The sequence below is a fragment of the Triticum dicoccoides genome, chromosome 3B (assembly GCF_002162155.2).
Source record: "Triticum dicoccoides isolate Atlit2015 ecotype Zavitan chromosome 3B, WEW_v2.0, whole genome shotgun sequence".
Classification (NCBI taxonomy): domain Eukaryota; kingdom Viridiplantae; phylum Streptophyta; class Magnoliopsida; order Poales; family Poaceae; genus Triticum; species Triticum dicoccoides.
The window spans coordinates 833,822,032-833,837,813 of NC_041385.1; the positions used below are offsets into that span (position 1 = coordinate 833,822,032).

General features: G+C 44.0%; 1 pseudogene; it reads left to right on the forward strand.

Annotated features, from left to right (window-relative positions):
• Positions 1 to 15,782, forward strand: part of LOC119278776 — a 283,671-nt pseudogene that overhangs the window by 102,456 nt on the left and 165,433 nt on the right.

The window sequence follows — 15,782 nt, forward strand, 5'->3', positions numbered from 1 at the left end:
CTCTCCTTTTCCACCTATATATTAAAATAAAAGAACAAAAAAAAACCCTCTTTGTCGCTCGATTGGACCGCTCTCCTTCCCCGGCCGCCGCCGCAGCGCCGCCCGCACGCAGTTCCTACCGGACTCGAGCAGAGATCTTCTTCCTCTTCTCTCGGTAATTTCTAATCCGCTCCCTCCTGACCTAGCTCCGAGTCTTCTTCCATCTTCTTCAACCCGAGCAACCCGACGCCAACACCCTACCCACCTGACCTAGCTCCGAGTCCGATGACGAGAGAGACGGTGTTGTTGAGAGCCCTGCTGCTCTTGTCTTGTGTAGGCTACGGAGATGCGTCCGCCCCTCCCCTGCTCTTGTGTTTGCTGCGACGGCTCGACCCCCACCGCTGCCCGTGTTTCCTCAAAAACAGCCTTGTTGCTTTGGTAGTTTGGTTGCGGTGCCCTGTGTTCCTGGTAGACTGTGCTATTGTGGTTGCTGCACAAGTGTATGATCGATGATGTTTGGCGATCTTTTCATGATTTTCCCCCATCCAATCGTCGTCTGCCGCCGCTCAATTGTTCGCATATATGGATTGGGTGAAATCTAGTTTTATTTTCCTTGTTCGCACACAAGGCTCCGTTGACTGTACTTGCTGTATATGGATCGGTGATACATAGCAGTTCTTGTTATATGTGTCCTCACACCACAGAACCTAATAAGTTAGACGCTTCATATTTCAGAAATTTTGTTTTGTTTATATGCACAGTATAAACAGCAAAGATTGTCATATTTATTCGTGAGCCTTTGTGACTAGATATTTCTGTCGTTGCTTGTACGACCTGTTGCAACATGGAAGTGTTGAGGTTTTTTATGTAAATCTAAAAGCTGGACAGAAGCATCTGCATGCTGTTAACTTTAGTTACTAAGCCTGAATATTCTGTTTTCCGATTAAGATCGATGCATTGTAGTGTAGCAACTCTGAACGGTAATCTAGCTAGTTTCTGTACGGGTGTGTCTTGTTGGCTGACTTGGCATTTGGCTGCTAGCTGTTGGTTCTATTCTAGAAAGTGTTAGTTAGTGAATTGAGAACTTTATGCTTACTTTTTTGTGGTGAATCTATGCGATTTCTCTTTCCAATTGTACCCCACCCCCACTCCAACTTGCTGCACCTGCATCACTCTTTGACTAACATGAAAATCAAATCTTCCATACAGAGTCCTTTACTAACATGAAAATCAATTCCTTGACAGACAGCCTACCAGAATGCCCCCGAAGAAGCGCCTGCACCTGTTGCCCGCTGCTCCCAAGCTGGAAGACCATGTCGAGGAAGCTGCTCCTGCTGTCTCTACCTCTGGCACGGAAGGTAGTATGCATGTTGAGATTTTAGCGACTCCTGCTCGCAATGTGCATGATGCGTAGGCATCACATTCTTTGTTCTGTGCGGGGGCGTTGAGTGGCTTGCATGTTTGATGGGATTGGCAGATTCGGAGGAGGAAGAGGAGGAGCTTTTCGGCAGCGGCAGCGGCGGCGGGGACAACGAAGACGACAGTGGCAGCCATTCGTCACAGATTGACGGTGCCGACATGGATGAGTAAGTGATCGGAGTTCTTTTTCTTTTTTAGACAGTTTTTCTATTTTGTATGTGTATCTCCTGCATTTAATGCTAGCTGCTCGGTGCAAATCAACCCCTCGTTTTTTTCTTCAGTGCAGTATCAAGACTCCCCAAAGTCCACGCGGGCTACAATAATTACAAAGGTCCCGAGTCCACCAAGCACCTCGGTTGTTGTTAGGATCAGTGCAGTATCCTGTTAGGAAAGCATTTTGTTCATTGGATAAACTCTATTATCCGATACTGGAACACATATCTTGTCATCTTAGATTCTTCAGCTGGCTAAATGAATTAAATAGATTCTTCTTCGGCCTGTCAAATATGAGTTTCCAGTGTTCAAGTACTCCTCAGGTGCTAATAGTCCCATTATGAACACCGGAAGGTTATATCTTAGCTACATATTCCTTTGAAAAAGGAAGTAAAATATCACAAAACACTTGTAACTGTTGTATAAAGTTCTAATCAGTAATTGATATGCCAATCGGTAATGGAAGATTTGTTTTCCATGTTAACGTTAGTCAGTGCTTATAAATTGTTTATTAATCTTGAACATTGCAATCAGTTCAAGTTGTAATCAAACCTTTTAGTCATGTTGTGATTACTTGTTATATCCATGCGAACAAGCTTATGTCTATTAGTTGGTAATTTTTTTGGCCAGAAGATTACTTCGTTAATACTGAACTACAGTTTCATCTTTTCTGTTCACAATGAAAAACATATGTCAGAGCAACAAGCAATAGTTGGTCGACTGGATTAAAACTAGAGATGGTTTCTACATCGTGCTTTCTGCTTCTCATCCTGTTTTTATTTATTTGATCTGTTGATTTCTTAGAAAAAGAACATATGAACAACCCCTAACATGAAATAGTGCATATTATTAACGTGTTAATAATGAAAAGCTTCCAAATCTGCATACAGAGTTAGCCGTGTCTTCACCATGAATGTTCTTCTCCAGCTTATTGGCCATGCATATTCTTTAAAGTGTGGGATTAGTGAGTTTTCTTTGTTTGTAGCTGTACCTTTTGTTTTTGTATATCGACGATAATCAACAAAATAGCTCTTCTCCTTTGATTTGGTTAGTCGTGTGTAAATTCGCCTCATGTACATCTCACGATATGCATCATCATATTTGAATATAATTGTGACGAGAGGGAATAGAGGTGTGCAATGATTGACAAGGAGGAAAATGGGAGAAACTTGATCTATGTCCCGACACGATAGGTAGCAAAGCTTGCTGGGTGAGGCATCATACTTGGAGAAGAATTTTGTTTGCCACTTCCACAAGAATCGAATGGTGCACCTTCGTTACCACACAGGACATGTATTGAAGTTGCCGCATGTCCTATATGATTGTCCATTCTAATATGCCACCATCCTTCACTAGTGGTGATTGGGAATATGGTAGAGATCTGCTGGGCACGCACATGACATCAGAGTGGGATGAAATGGTGGAGGAGCGGACCATTAGCATAACAGAACTGTGGGACTGATGGGTGGCCGGAGGGTGATGATGCAGCTGTAGTGAAGTAAGACTGTGTTCCCCCTTAAGGAGGGTGAAGATGGAGATGCAAGACAACACCGTGGTGGCTGTATAGGGGGCGCGTAGAGAAAGATGCCGACATTTGTTGCTACATGGTTAAGAACATGTGTCTCACTTGACACGTATGTTAACCGAATATAAGTATAACTTATAACTAGTCTCTTCAATATATAGAACTGAGTGATACCATGTATATTTGTATGGTTGCTCATGTCTTGAACTTTGCATGCTAGGCTTAGTGCGATACCATGTTTTGTATAAACAAGGTATTTACAGAGTAGATTTCTCTTCTTGCCTGTATTGTTTTTTATTTAGGTCCTTACTTGTACCACCTGCTGGAATTCTTTATGTTTTTGTGTATTGTTCTACAGCCTAAATATTGTCTGACAATTGGTGATTTTTGGTTTGCTAGCCCATCCAAAGTGCACATCTTTGTCAAGAATCCCGCCGGCAGGAAAATCTGTCTCAGGGGGGTCCACTTGTCGGACACCCTTTACACCATCAAAGCAAAGATCCAGGAGCAGTACAGCCTCGTCTTCGACGGGGTGCAGCTGGAAGACAGCCGTACATTGGCGGATTACGGCATCAAGCATGATTTCACGCTTGACCTCCAAGAAAAGATGCAAATCTTCGTGATGGAGACGCTAGGAGGTAGGACTATCACTCTTGAGGTCGACAGCCTAGACACCATTGACAAGGTGAAGGCCAAGATCGAAGACATTGAGGGCTTTCCAAAGGTCCAGCAGTGCCTCATCTTTGCCAACAAGCAGCTGGAGGACGGCACGCGCACCTTGGCTGAACACAACATTGGTAAAGGGTCCACTCTTCTCCTCATCCTCCTCCCGTGTACTCCAACTTCTGTGATGCAAGTATTCGTGAAGACGCCGCCGGAAGGCAAGGTCCTCACCCTTAAGGTCGGGCAATCGGACACCATCAACAGTGTCAAGGTGAAGATCTATGAGAAGAACGGCGCCCCCCCTAGACAGCAGCGCATCATCTTTGCTGGCAATCAGCTGGAGGACCACCGCACCCTGGCGGACTACAAGATTTACAGCGAATGTACCCTTCATTTGGCGTTCCGCCTTTGTGGTTGCTGAACTGCATGGCCTGGCCTGGCCTGGCATTCAGTAACCAGTCTTATTTTTCCTTCCAGTAGTGGTGCGTTATCAGTACTATCATTCTAGTACTGAACGTTAGTATATATATGGTCCAGTATTGTTCCTTCACAGTAGAAGTGTGGTGTGTTAGTGAAACTACGAACTATATCATTTAGTATGTTGATGATGTGTTGAGTAGTTCTTTTAATCCATCTGTGAAGAGAACTACTATTAAGAGTCCCTGGGTCTGTATTGATGCCAGTTGATTGAGAATACAGTCTGTTTTGATTGACAATAGCATCCTTTCTTTTCTCATTTCTTTCACTTCTTCATGCCCAGTGCGGTTAATTTCTATATCCATGTTTTCTTATATGCCGAAAGTTGAAGTGATGAGGGTCATAACACTGTGGTTGCATGTTTCTAAAAACATTTATTATCGCACTGTGAACCACACATGAATGTCACATCGAGTTGGAACCGAGACTGCAGATAAAAGTTCGACATCAAGTCGTCCTCACCGTTGGAAGAGGACAAGGAGGCATTGGCCGAATCGACCCCCCTTAACCCCCATGTGCAAACTAAATTACATTTTTTATGTATTCATCATCTTGATACTACCTATTTAATTTCGCTTCACCAATTTTAATTTATAAAGTCTTTATTTTCGTGCAGCTCATTGCTTACTATACTATTCAAACATTGGGTGCAACTGAAAGGGCATTTTCTGTCTCAAGTGTTTTGGTGTTGATGACAATCAAATTTACGGACTAATCTTGTGCCAAAGCTACTTAGGTATACTAAATATGACACAAGATGGTTGGGCACCCCTCCGGATGGAAAAGATTGCAGAAAATCCGCACTATTAAGAAGGGTCCGAATTGAAAGGTACGGATGAATCAAACACGTACACATCTACATATTACACCCCACATATTGCCTACCATTTTAAGGAGAGCCACTTACTCAACATGTGCAGAAAAACCTTCCCAAAGCGGCTGTACTGCTTCCTATGTGGAGTGGCCACGGTGGCTACTGCCCTGGCCGTTGTACCGGGCGCAAGTGAGCTTGCACCGGCCTTTCTGCAGGCGGTTCAACTGGGTCTTGCACCGGTCCAACCACTGCTCGAAGGGTGATTCCTTCGGGTGGGCATGCAGTACCCTGGCGGTGATTGTCTAGTTGGTCCTGGTATAGTTGTTTAATTATCAGGGTCCCAGGCGGTTGTACCGCTAGGGTCTTAGCCATTCCCCGACGGCGTTCTCGGGTGTCTGTACCGGGCCAAGTACCTCTCAAACCACCGCAAAAAGGGTGATTCCTTGGGGTTTCGAGTGGTACGAGAACGGTGGTCCTGCAGTTGTTCTGGTTTTTTGGGTTCAAAAGTGTAACGGGCTTTTTTTTGCGAGAACAAAAGTGTAATGGGCTGCTATAGTATATTACTTTCTAGCCCATTTAGTGTTGCAGTTTACGTGATTAGCGTGACTGCTTATCCAACGTTGTTTCTTTATCTTTTTCTAATTGTTTTTTGCTCATTATGATATATATCATGTATTTACATGTGGAAAAGTGACGTGTTGTCTAAAAAGTTTGCTTCAACTAATTTGGTTAATTTGGTTATACGAAAAAGGCTTCCCCCCCCACTTTATATTATACAGCAACAACCCCAAAGCATCCAACAATAAGCCATGTTAATTTGGTTATACGAAAAAGGCTTCCCCCCACCCCACTTTATATTATAAAGCAACAACCCCAAGCACCCAACAATAAGTCATGGTCGGTCCAAGTACAAGCAGCTCACAAATAAATGCTGGGGGCATAGCAGAACAAGCCCCAAACAAAGAAAAAGAGGAACTAATCCGGCTCGGGAGGGGGTGGCCGTGGTGTTGGAGCTAACGCTGAGGCCGAATAGCGGAGACCCGAAATGATGTTGTCGATGACGTCCCGTTCGCGCCGCTTGCTAAGCGGTGTCCATAGCTGCAAGAAGCCGCATAGTTTGTAGATTGCATCAGTCACACGGCAAGGAATCACGTGTTCAATGACTAATTTGTTGCGGATGCACCAAAGGGTCCATGCAAGGGAGCCCATAGCCACCCAGATGGGCATGCCTAGAGGAGGGGAGCAACAGGATCTCCCCAAACAAGTCCGGAAGGTTGTCATGGCACCATACACCACCGACAACCTCCCGGAAGCAGCTCCAAAGGAACCGCGCCGCCGGGCACCGGAAGAAGATGTGGTTGGAATCCTCCGGGACAATGCAAATGGGACAAAGGCCGTCTCCGGGGCCATTTCGCTTATGCACCTCCATGCCCGAGGGAAGACGTCCTCGCACCCATTGCCATAGGAATATGCAGATTTTCATGGGGAGCTTGATTTCCCAAATAATCGAAAGCTCGACGGACCCCGGCGTGGGCACAATCGCCCGGTAGAGGGACCTGGTAGAGAAACTGCCACTGTGTTCAAGGCGCCAGTGCAGGGAGTCGGGCTCCAGGGAGGGAGGGTGCAACGCAATGCACTCGAGCAACTCCTCCCATTGAGCATGTTCTGTCGCCCCAAAAGTACGGTGGAAGGCAATGGCGCTAACGTCGGCTAATGCCGCGCCCACCGTAAGTTGTGGGTGGGCACATATTAAAAATAGAGCGTAGAACCGCTCTGTCTAGAGCCGGACCATCTGTCTAGCCAGAAGAGAGAACCAGTACATGTGCCCACCTTGATGGAGGTACCAATCCATAGGACCAGGATTAGTTGGATCACCGGCTGCCAGAATTGGGACCCTCCCGAGCGAGAGGCGAACACAGAGGCTGCCCGCGTAGGTACTTTGCATGGATAATCTCCAGCCACAGTCCATCCTCGCCGGTCTGGATGCGCCAAAGCCATTTGGAAAGGAGGGCAATATTCATCCGTTTAGATGAAATGACTCCAAGGCTGCCCTGATCCTTAGGCTTGCATATCTCCGACCACTTCACCATGTGGTATTCCTGTTTATTGCCCTCTCTAGCCCAGAAGAATATGGAGAGGAGTTTGGTGACCTCGTGATGAAGGGATTCATGTAAACTATAGAATCCCATCACACACACACTACAAGAAATATGTCAACTTATGACCTTCTGTCAGTGACCCTCGAAGAATTGGTCATAAATTTATGACCATTTCAGACCAATTGGTCAAAAGCTGTTCGGAGGGCTCCAAACCCTAAACCATTGCGACCATTTTGATCAGAAAGGTCGTAATTTCCTCACACGAAAAGGTCATAAAGCAAACAACGCTAGTCTGCTGCCTTATTTCTAGTTGTTAACGACCAATATAGATGGTCATAGCCTTGTAAATTGTGGTGGGTTGCTATGACTAGGCGCCACCTCATCAGTTTTGCCTATGTGTCATGTCCATGTGGTAGTTTTTGCCCTAGGTTGTGAAGCAACCTATATTTCTGTCATTCCCAAAATTCCCAAAAAAATCTCATAAATTCTTTGGGTCATACCTTCGTCAAATATGTAAAAACCTTCCTTGGCTAGTTCAAAACTAATTCAAAAATATTCATTTTCCTATTCTGTTCAAAGCAGCACTTTGTGAAGGAAGTACCACTTTGGCATGTCCAAATGGTATCCATTTTCTACAGTGCTTTCCTATGCCCAAATAACCATCCTCCACCAAATTCCAGCTCAATCCATTCATTATTTTGAGCCGAGCTTCAACATTCGTATTTATGTCCTGTGTGGTGGTTTGCAAAGCAAGTACCACCTAGGCTCCTCCTTTTGAGCTGAAAATTTGTGAAGGCAGTCTTCTTAGTAACTGATCATCCTCAGCCGAAACTCACGCCCATTAGCCATGTACATTTCCCGTACCGCTAATCAAACACTTGACTGCTAATTCATGTTTGAGCATCGATTGGTCTCCTCGTGAGAATCTTATGTTGTAATTTTCTTCCTAGCGCCAACCTGGGGAGTGTCCAACCCACTAGACATGCCTAGGCCGCCCAGAACACATGGCAACGCCACGGTCACGCGGTGACCACGCGGCGGGCATGCGAGTTTACGCGCTCTAGAGTTGGGGCCCTCGGCCACCGCCCAAACCTCGACGTATCGCCACCAAACCATGTATTTATGATTAAATAGGTTCTTATGTAACTAGAAATGATTTTTGGAAAAAGTAAATAGCAAACTATGAGGCAGCTGCAGTTCAAATTTGACCCGCTTCCAACTGAATCGGTAGAAATTTGTCTTTTTCACGAGAGGTGGATCAAATTTTTTTACACCAGACCATTTTGTCAATTGTGCATTAAATATGCCCTAATATTTTATAAAAATGATTTGGTCCAATTTTGCAACAATTATTTGGTAGTTCCTTCACAAAAAAACCTCCTTTCGGGCACTCGAAAAATGGAAAATGGTTTTTCCGTCCAACGAAAATGAAAACTTCCTTAGGCAACATTGTTTGCCATTCCAATATGCACCCTTGTGCACAATATGAGATCATTTGAACAAACTATGCCATGAATGTGGCCATAAGATTGATCATTTGGCTTGAAAGCCATGAATCTTCACGCATGATAGCTCATTTCTGAGAACACTTTTTTAAAATAATTACCGTATTACAAGATTGTTATTTTTCTTGGGAACTTGGCCACATATAATGACACAATGTGAAGGTTTCCCAATTTTTTGATTTTTTTTGAATTTTTTATGCCCGTTTCAAAATGCGGTCAAAACGGCGGGCTTGACCGTTCCTAGCTAGTGGTTGAATCTTGGAATTTTTTTGGTGTTTCTCTGATTAAATAGATACTTATGTACCTAGAAATGATTTTTGGAAAAAATAAATAGCAAACTATGAGGCAGCTGCAGTTCAAATTTGACCCGCTTCCATCTGAATCGGCGGAAATTTGTCTTTTTCACGAGAGGTGGATAAAAACTTTTTGCGCCCAACCATTTTGTCAATTATGCATTAAATATGTCCTAGTATTTTAGAAAATTGATTTGGTCCAATTTTGTAACAATTATTTGGTAGTTCCTTCACAAAAAAACCTCCTTTTGGGCACTCGAAAAATGAAAAATGGTTTTTTCGTCCAAAAACATGAAAACTTCCTTAGGCAACATTGTTTGCCATTCCAATATGCATCCTTGTGCACAATATGAGATCATTTGAACAAACTATGCCACGAATGTGGCCACAAGATTGATCATTTGGCTTGAAAGCCATGAATCTTCAAAGATGATAGCTCATTTCTGAGAACATTTTTTTAAAATAATTACCGTATTGCAAGTTTGTTATTTTTCCTGGGAACTTGGTCACATATAATGACACAATGTGAAGGTTTTCCAATTTTTTGATTTTTTTTGAATTTTTTATGCCTGTTTTGAAATGCGGTCAAAACGGCTGGCTTGACCGTTCCTAGCTAGTTGTTGAATCTTGGAATTTTTTTGGTGTTTCTCTGATTAAATAGATACTTATGTACCTAGAAATGATTTTTGGAAAAAATAAATAGCAAACTATGAGGCAGCTGCAGTTCAAATTTGACCCGCTTCCAACTGAATCGGCGGAAATTTGTCTTTTTCACAAGAGGTGGATAAAAACCTTTTGCACCCAACCATTTTGTCAATTATGCATTAAATATGTCCTAGTATTTTAGAAAATTGATTTGGTCCAATTTTGTAACAATTATTTGGTAGTTCCTTCACAAAAAACCTCCTTTTGGGTACTCGAAAAATGAAAAATGGTTTTTTCGTCCAAAAAAAATGAAAACTTCCTTAGGCAACATTGTTTGCCATTCCAATATGCACCCTTGTGCACAATATGAGATCATTTGAACAAACTATGCCACGAATGTGGCCATAAGATTGATCATTTGGCTTGAAAGCCATGAATCTTCAGAGATGATAGCTCATTTCTGAGAACACTTTTTAAAATAATTGCCGTATTACAAGTTTGTTCTTTTCCTGGAAACTTGGTCACATATAATGACACAATGCGGAGGTTTTCCAATTTTTTGATTTTTTTTGAATTTTTCATGCCCGTTTCAAAATGTGGTCAAAACGCTGGGAATGACCGGTCCTAGCTAGTGGTTGAATCTTGGAATTTTTTTGGTGTTTCTCTGATTAAATAGATACTTATTTACCTAGAAATGATTTTTGGAAAAAATAAAGAGCAAACTATGAGGCACCTGCAGTTCAAATTTGACCCGCTTCCAGCTGAATCGACGGGAATTTGTCTTTTTCACCAGAGGTGGATCAAAATTTTTGACACCCAACCATTTTGTCAATTGTGGATTATATATGGCCTAGTATTTTATAAAATTGATTAGGTCTAATTTTACAACAAATATATGATAGGTCCTTCACAAAAAAAACTCATTTTGGGCACTCGAAAAAATGGAAAATGAATTTTTCGTGGATCAAAAGCATTTTACATAAAATCATTTGGTCAATTATACATACAATTTGGTCTAATACATAGAGTTGGTAGGTTCGTCACAACCAAACTATTTTTTATACTTCAACAACGAAAAATGCTTTTCTCCTGCAAAAGAACTTATTTTTAATCATTTACGACCTATTTATATGGTCATAAAATCATCAAGGCCTTTATTGCATTCTGATTGGTCCACGAGCACCTCACGCGGATCATGCCCGACCACCGTTGGATAGGCCTGGATCCGACGACAGCCCTCTTCCCCACCCCCTCTACCCCTCATCCCTCTCATCCCCCTCCCGAATCAGCGCAGCTCTCGTCCAAACCCTAGCCGCGCCATCCTCCGTGCGCCGCCGCCCCCATCGATTCCGCCCAACACCGCCGATCCCCTTCCACCTCTTCCACCCATCCCCTCGCCGCCACCCACCTTCGCCACCGACCAGTCCCCTCGCCGCCACCCACCTCCGCCACACCTCCCCTCCCCACCTCAGATCCTCTCCCCTCTTCCCACTCCCAGATCCAACTTCCCACCGCCGCCTCCGGCGCCCAATCCCGGCGACCTAAGGCGGGATTCGACGGTGCCCAGTAGACCTACACCCGTCACCGGCCATGGAGGCGGTGGCCCTCTCCGCCGGCGACGCGCGGACGAGACCTACACCCGTCCCGTCCTTCTCCTTTCCTCTGTCTCTCTCTCTCTCTCCCTCACGCATCTTCCCTCTCTCTCAGGTACATCTACAACAGCCCCGCCATGGATGGCCTCTTCACGAGCTCCTGCCGCCGCTGTAGTTCGTCCGCGTCGTCGCCCCGCAGACCACCCCTGCACCTCTGCAGCGGACCTGCTCCACATCTCCTACAACCATAACTACGTCTGCTTCACGACGAGATGCTCGCGGCAGCGCGGGCCTCCGACGCCATCTTGCTCGGCGCGATAGGAGGGTGAGTGGAAACGATCTGGCAATAGTAATTAGTTCAAAAGTTGTGATGTGCATCTGTGACTTTCAGTTTCAGTAAATGGACACTGATGCTGCGCTTGCAGGTATAAGTGGGACAGCAGTGAGAAGCATCTCAAGCCTGAGACCGGGTTGCTCAACATCCGTGCCGGGCTCAGCGTGTTCGCCAATCTGCGGCCAGCCACGGTGTTGCCGCAGGTATATATCCCTATCTTGTTTCAGCTTCAGTGCACTTCACATAAGTACTATGCTTTACTCGACAGCACTGCCTTTCGTACTCTAGTTTGCTAGTTGCATCCATGGCCATGTATCGAACGCATCAGATTGTCTCCTGCACCCCCGATGTAATCTCTAGTAGCGGCACATAGTTTAACCAAGCAGCAAAATACTAGCAAATGTAGCCATAGCTGCAGGATTTGGGATGGGTGGACTTGTTTAATTCACTTAAGAATAATAATGTCCTGTGTAACTACTTCCCTCTCTGCTCAGTTAACTAGCTAGCTCACTGGTTGTTGCTGTGGTGGTTTAGGGTCCTGGAGAATGCTTGCAGGGACGACGAGGAGATGCGCGCCATCCTTGGCGACAGCATCGGCAACCTGGAGCTCATGAAGCAGAGGGTGCGTTTTTCTGTAATAATAAATTACCGGGGTCTTGATTCTTGGGGCCTCAAAGTGCAGTGCGTCTGCTGTGCTGAAATTGTAGAGCTTTGTGTGCTTGCTGTGCAGATACAAGAGAGGGTGCGCGCGAAAGGCAGGGAGGGGTTCAACAGGCCCAAGACGGGCTCCGTCGCCGCGTTCAAAGTCAGCTTCCGAGAGTGAGTTGTTGCGTAGATGATGAACACACATGTATTGTTATCTTCTAGGCATGCATGATAGCTGAAAGTGATTCTGGACAGCTTCAATGACTTCGTTGACTGATTCGTTGTTGGTGAACTTGGTGATATTGTGCATGTAGATCATGATGTACCAGCTCTGCAATGGAGTTGCTTTCTGCCACGAACACGGTGTCCGGGACCATGACCTCGAGCCACACAACCTGCTCATGGGTGGATGCGCTGGTATCCTCTGGTTTGATCCCAGCAAGAGGTAGTCTTCTCTTCTCTTTATCAACCAAAGGCACTTTCTTTTCTCATGGATGGATGGGACTCCATTAATTTAGTATCAATTTAGGTGTTAGTATGCTATTGATGCTCGTGTTGATGCCATGCTTTTTGTCTTGTCATGTCCTGAAATTAAGTGGCAGCATCAAATGCAAATCTATTAGTGTTGTTAAACTGCTGGTAGGCTAGCTACAAACTGACTTGTTATTTTCTTCTCTACCAAATTGTATACATGAATCTCTAGTTGGCCATAAATTTGACATATTGATTTACATATGCATACACATGACTATTTCTGTACACTGAATATTTAAGCTTCTGCCTAGCTTACCAAAATTATGTATATAGAGCTGCACGTTTTAACACTAGAAATCAGTTTCTCTAGCATATATAATAGAAATACAGAAGTGCTTCTTTCCATATTAGAGCTGTGCTTGGCTAATTTTTTCATGTGATGACTACCACTTTTACAGGTAACGCTGATGGTTTCGGAGATACTCGTAAAGAAGAGTTGTACAATGCATGTGCTACTCTTAAGGTACTTGGGGTCCTTCACTTCTCCATAGTAAATTGTTTCCAGCCTTTGAACTCCTAGGAGATTTTAACACAAATTGTAACAGATGATTCCCTTAATAGACAATGCATGTGCTACTCTTAAGAATTTAATAAGTGCATGCTATACTGTTGCTTACTAGGCAAGAAGTGTTTTTTATGCTAGAAGTCATTAGTAGATCATGAGCAGAGTGAAGCCTAGAATTGCTGCTGCACAAATAGATTGCTTGCCACTTTGCTACCTGAAACAGAGCCTCGATTCCATTCAGACGCTTTTCTGACTCTTTATTTATTAGCGGCCCGCGTAAGAACAAAAAAAATAAAGCTCCAATTAAGTATGGTATTTTGTTTTTATTTCATGCTCTTTGTAGCTGACGGGTTGGGCTGTGCTTGGATGGGCCATGTTGTAGCTTACAGACATTCTGCATACTAACTCAGCCTCCGTATTACAAGTTTAAAAGAATTGCTGCGTAGTTCACAAACCTCGGACTAAACATTTCATTATTTTTGCTCTTGACGACTTTTACTTGGACTTTCAGTTTCAATAAGCCACATCCTTGTATAAAACTTAACACTGTCATGCACCTGTTTGCGCGTATGCCTATGATAGGGTTAGGACCTGCCGCACCTTTAGAGTTGAAAATGTGATGATTTAGCTCACTTTCTTAACGTGATGTTGCTGCTGTACTCCATAAATTACTGAACATTTGTTAAAACTCCAAAAATACAGTATTTGCTACTGGCCTATTAGTGTTAGCAGTATTTGCAGCTGGAGTATTTAGAGATTTAGTTTCCTACTCCAAATTTTGTATGTTTTTGATGTGAAACGCTTATGCATGACTAAGTGTTAAGTTGATACAATTTCGAGTCTGCACTGCTGTATGTTTTTGATGTGAAACACTTATGCATGACTAAGTGTTAAGTTGATACAATTTCTTTGATAGACAAGCATGGAAATATGTATTAACTTTCCTGAAAGTAGATAAGCATGACAATTCTGTTCAATTCTGATTTCTTTTGTAGTCAATTATGTTCAACTGATTTCTGAATATTTCTGATGTGACCTGTGGCTAGGTACCAGAGGCGATCGACATCCTCCTGGTGGCGCTGCTCCTCACAAAGTGTTGAAGTTGGATTACCGCCTCATGTTGATGGCATTGTTTCTTTTTGGTGATCTAATGTCGCTTAGGTTGCTGCTGCTGTGATGGAAGCGCACCACAACTTTAGTTGATGTGTATTTGTTTTTGCTTGTTTTAGTTGAGGTTGGACAGGCAGACTTGTATGTGCTGTTGTGTGTATTTGGATGAATGATTTCTGAATTTAATCATTTAATTGAGAGAATTATTGAGTGTTTGCTGTTCAAATGTGTAAACTGGAAATCAGGGAATAATAAAAAGACCAAATGGTCTACAGGATCAAAAATGCTACAGCCCAAATAATAGTGGGCTGGAATATTGTGCATTTCTGTAAAACCTTACAAAAAGGCCTAATGAAATGGTTTGCAAAAGGGCCACGGCCTAGAAAATTAAAAGGCCGAATTGTAGGGCGTGGCCCATGTAGCCGACCAAAAATTCACATGAAAAAAACAATAAAAAAGCCGAATTAATGGGCTTGGCCCATGTAGAAAACCGAATTAGACCGGGCTGAATCTTGTGCCACATCAGCTTGCCACGCTGGATGCCTACGTGGCTTGGGGAGGTTGCTAGTGACCAAAACGCCATAGTAGGAATATTTTGGTCGTAAACGTCTTTGACCATTCCAGAAGAAAGGTCGCTATAGTCAGTTTATGACGGCCAGCTTTTGACCTTCTGTTTTTGGTCACAAAAAGGTCGTAAATGGAAATTTGTGACCTTTCAGTGACCAATAGTGGTGGTCACAAGTTGACATATTTCTTGTAGTGACATCAAGAGGCTAACAAGGGAGGAATTCATCAGAATAACTCGAGCGGCTTTGAATAGCCATCTCCCTTGCCAAGGCTCCATCTAAGGTTGGAGCTTCGAAATAATTGGGCGGAAGTCTTTCTCCTGCAGACGGATGCCACTGATCGGCATGCCAAGGTAAGTGGCGGGGAAGGATCCTAGCCGACAGTTTAGGCGATTGGCAATGCGCTGGGCCTCCTCGTCAGAGTAACCCAGAACCATTACCTCGCTCTTGGCGAAATTGATCGTGAGTCCCGACATCTCCTGAAAGCAGAGTAGGAGAAACTTGAGATGCCAAATATCGTCCTCCGAGCCTTCCACCATGATGATGGTGTCATTTGCATACTGGAGGTGGGTCAAACCCCCATCGCCCTCAAGATGAGGGCAGATTCCTCGAATGTGGCCAGTGCACTTGGCCAAATCAAGGATCGAAGACAGAGCGTCGACCACAAGATTGAAAGGGAATGGGGAGAGGGGATCTCCTTGCCGCACCCCCTGGCCCGTCAAGAAGTACGGGCCAACCTCCCCATTAATGTTGATAGTCGTGCGGCCACTAGTCACGAGTTGCATAACCCGAGCGATCCAGTGCAGGTCGAAGCCACGTTTCATCATCACCTCCCGAAGGAAGGACCAATTACAGTGTCATACT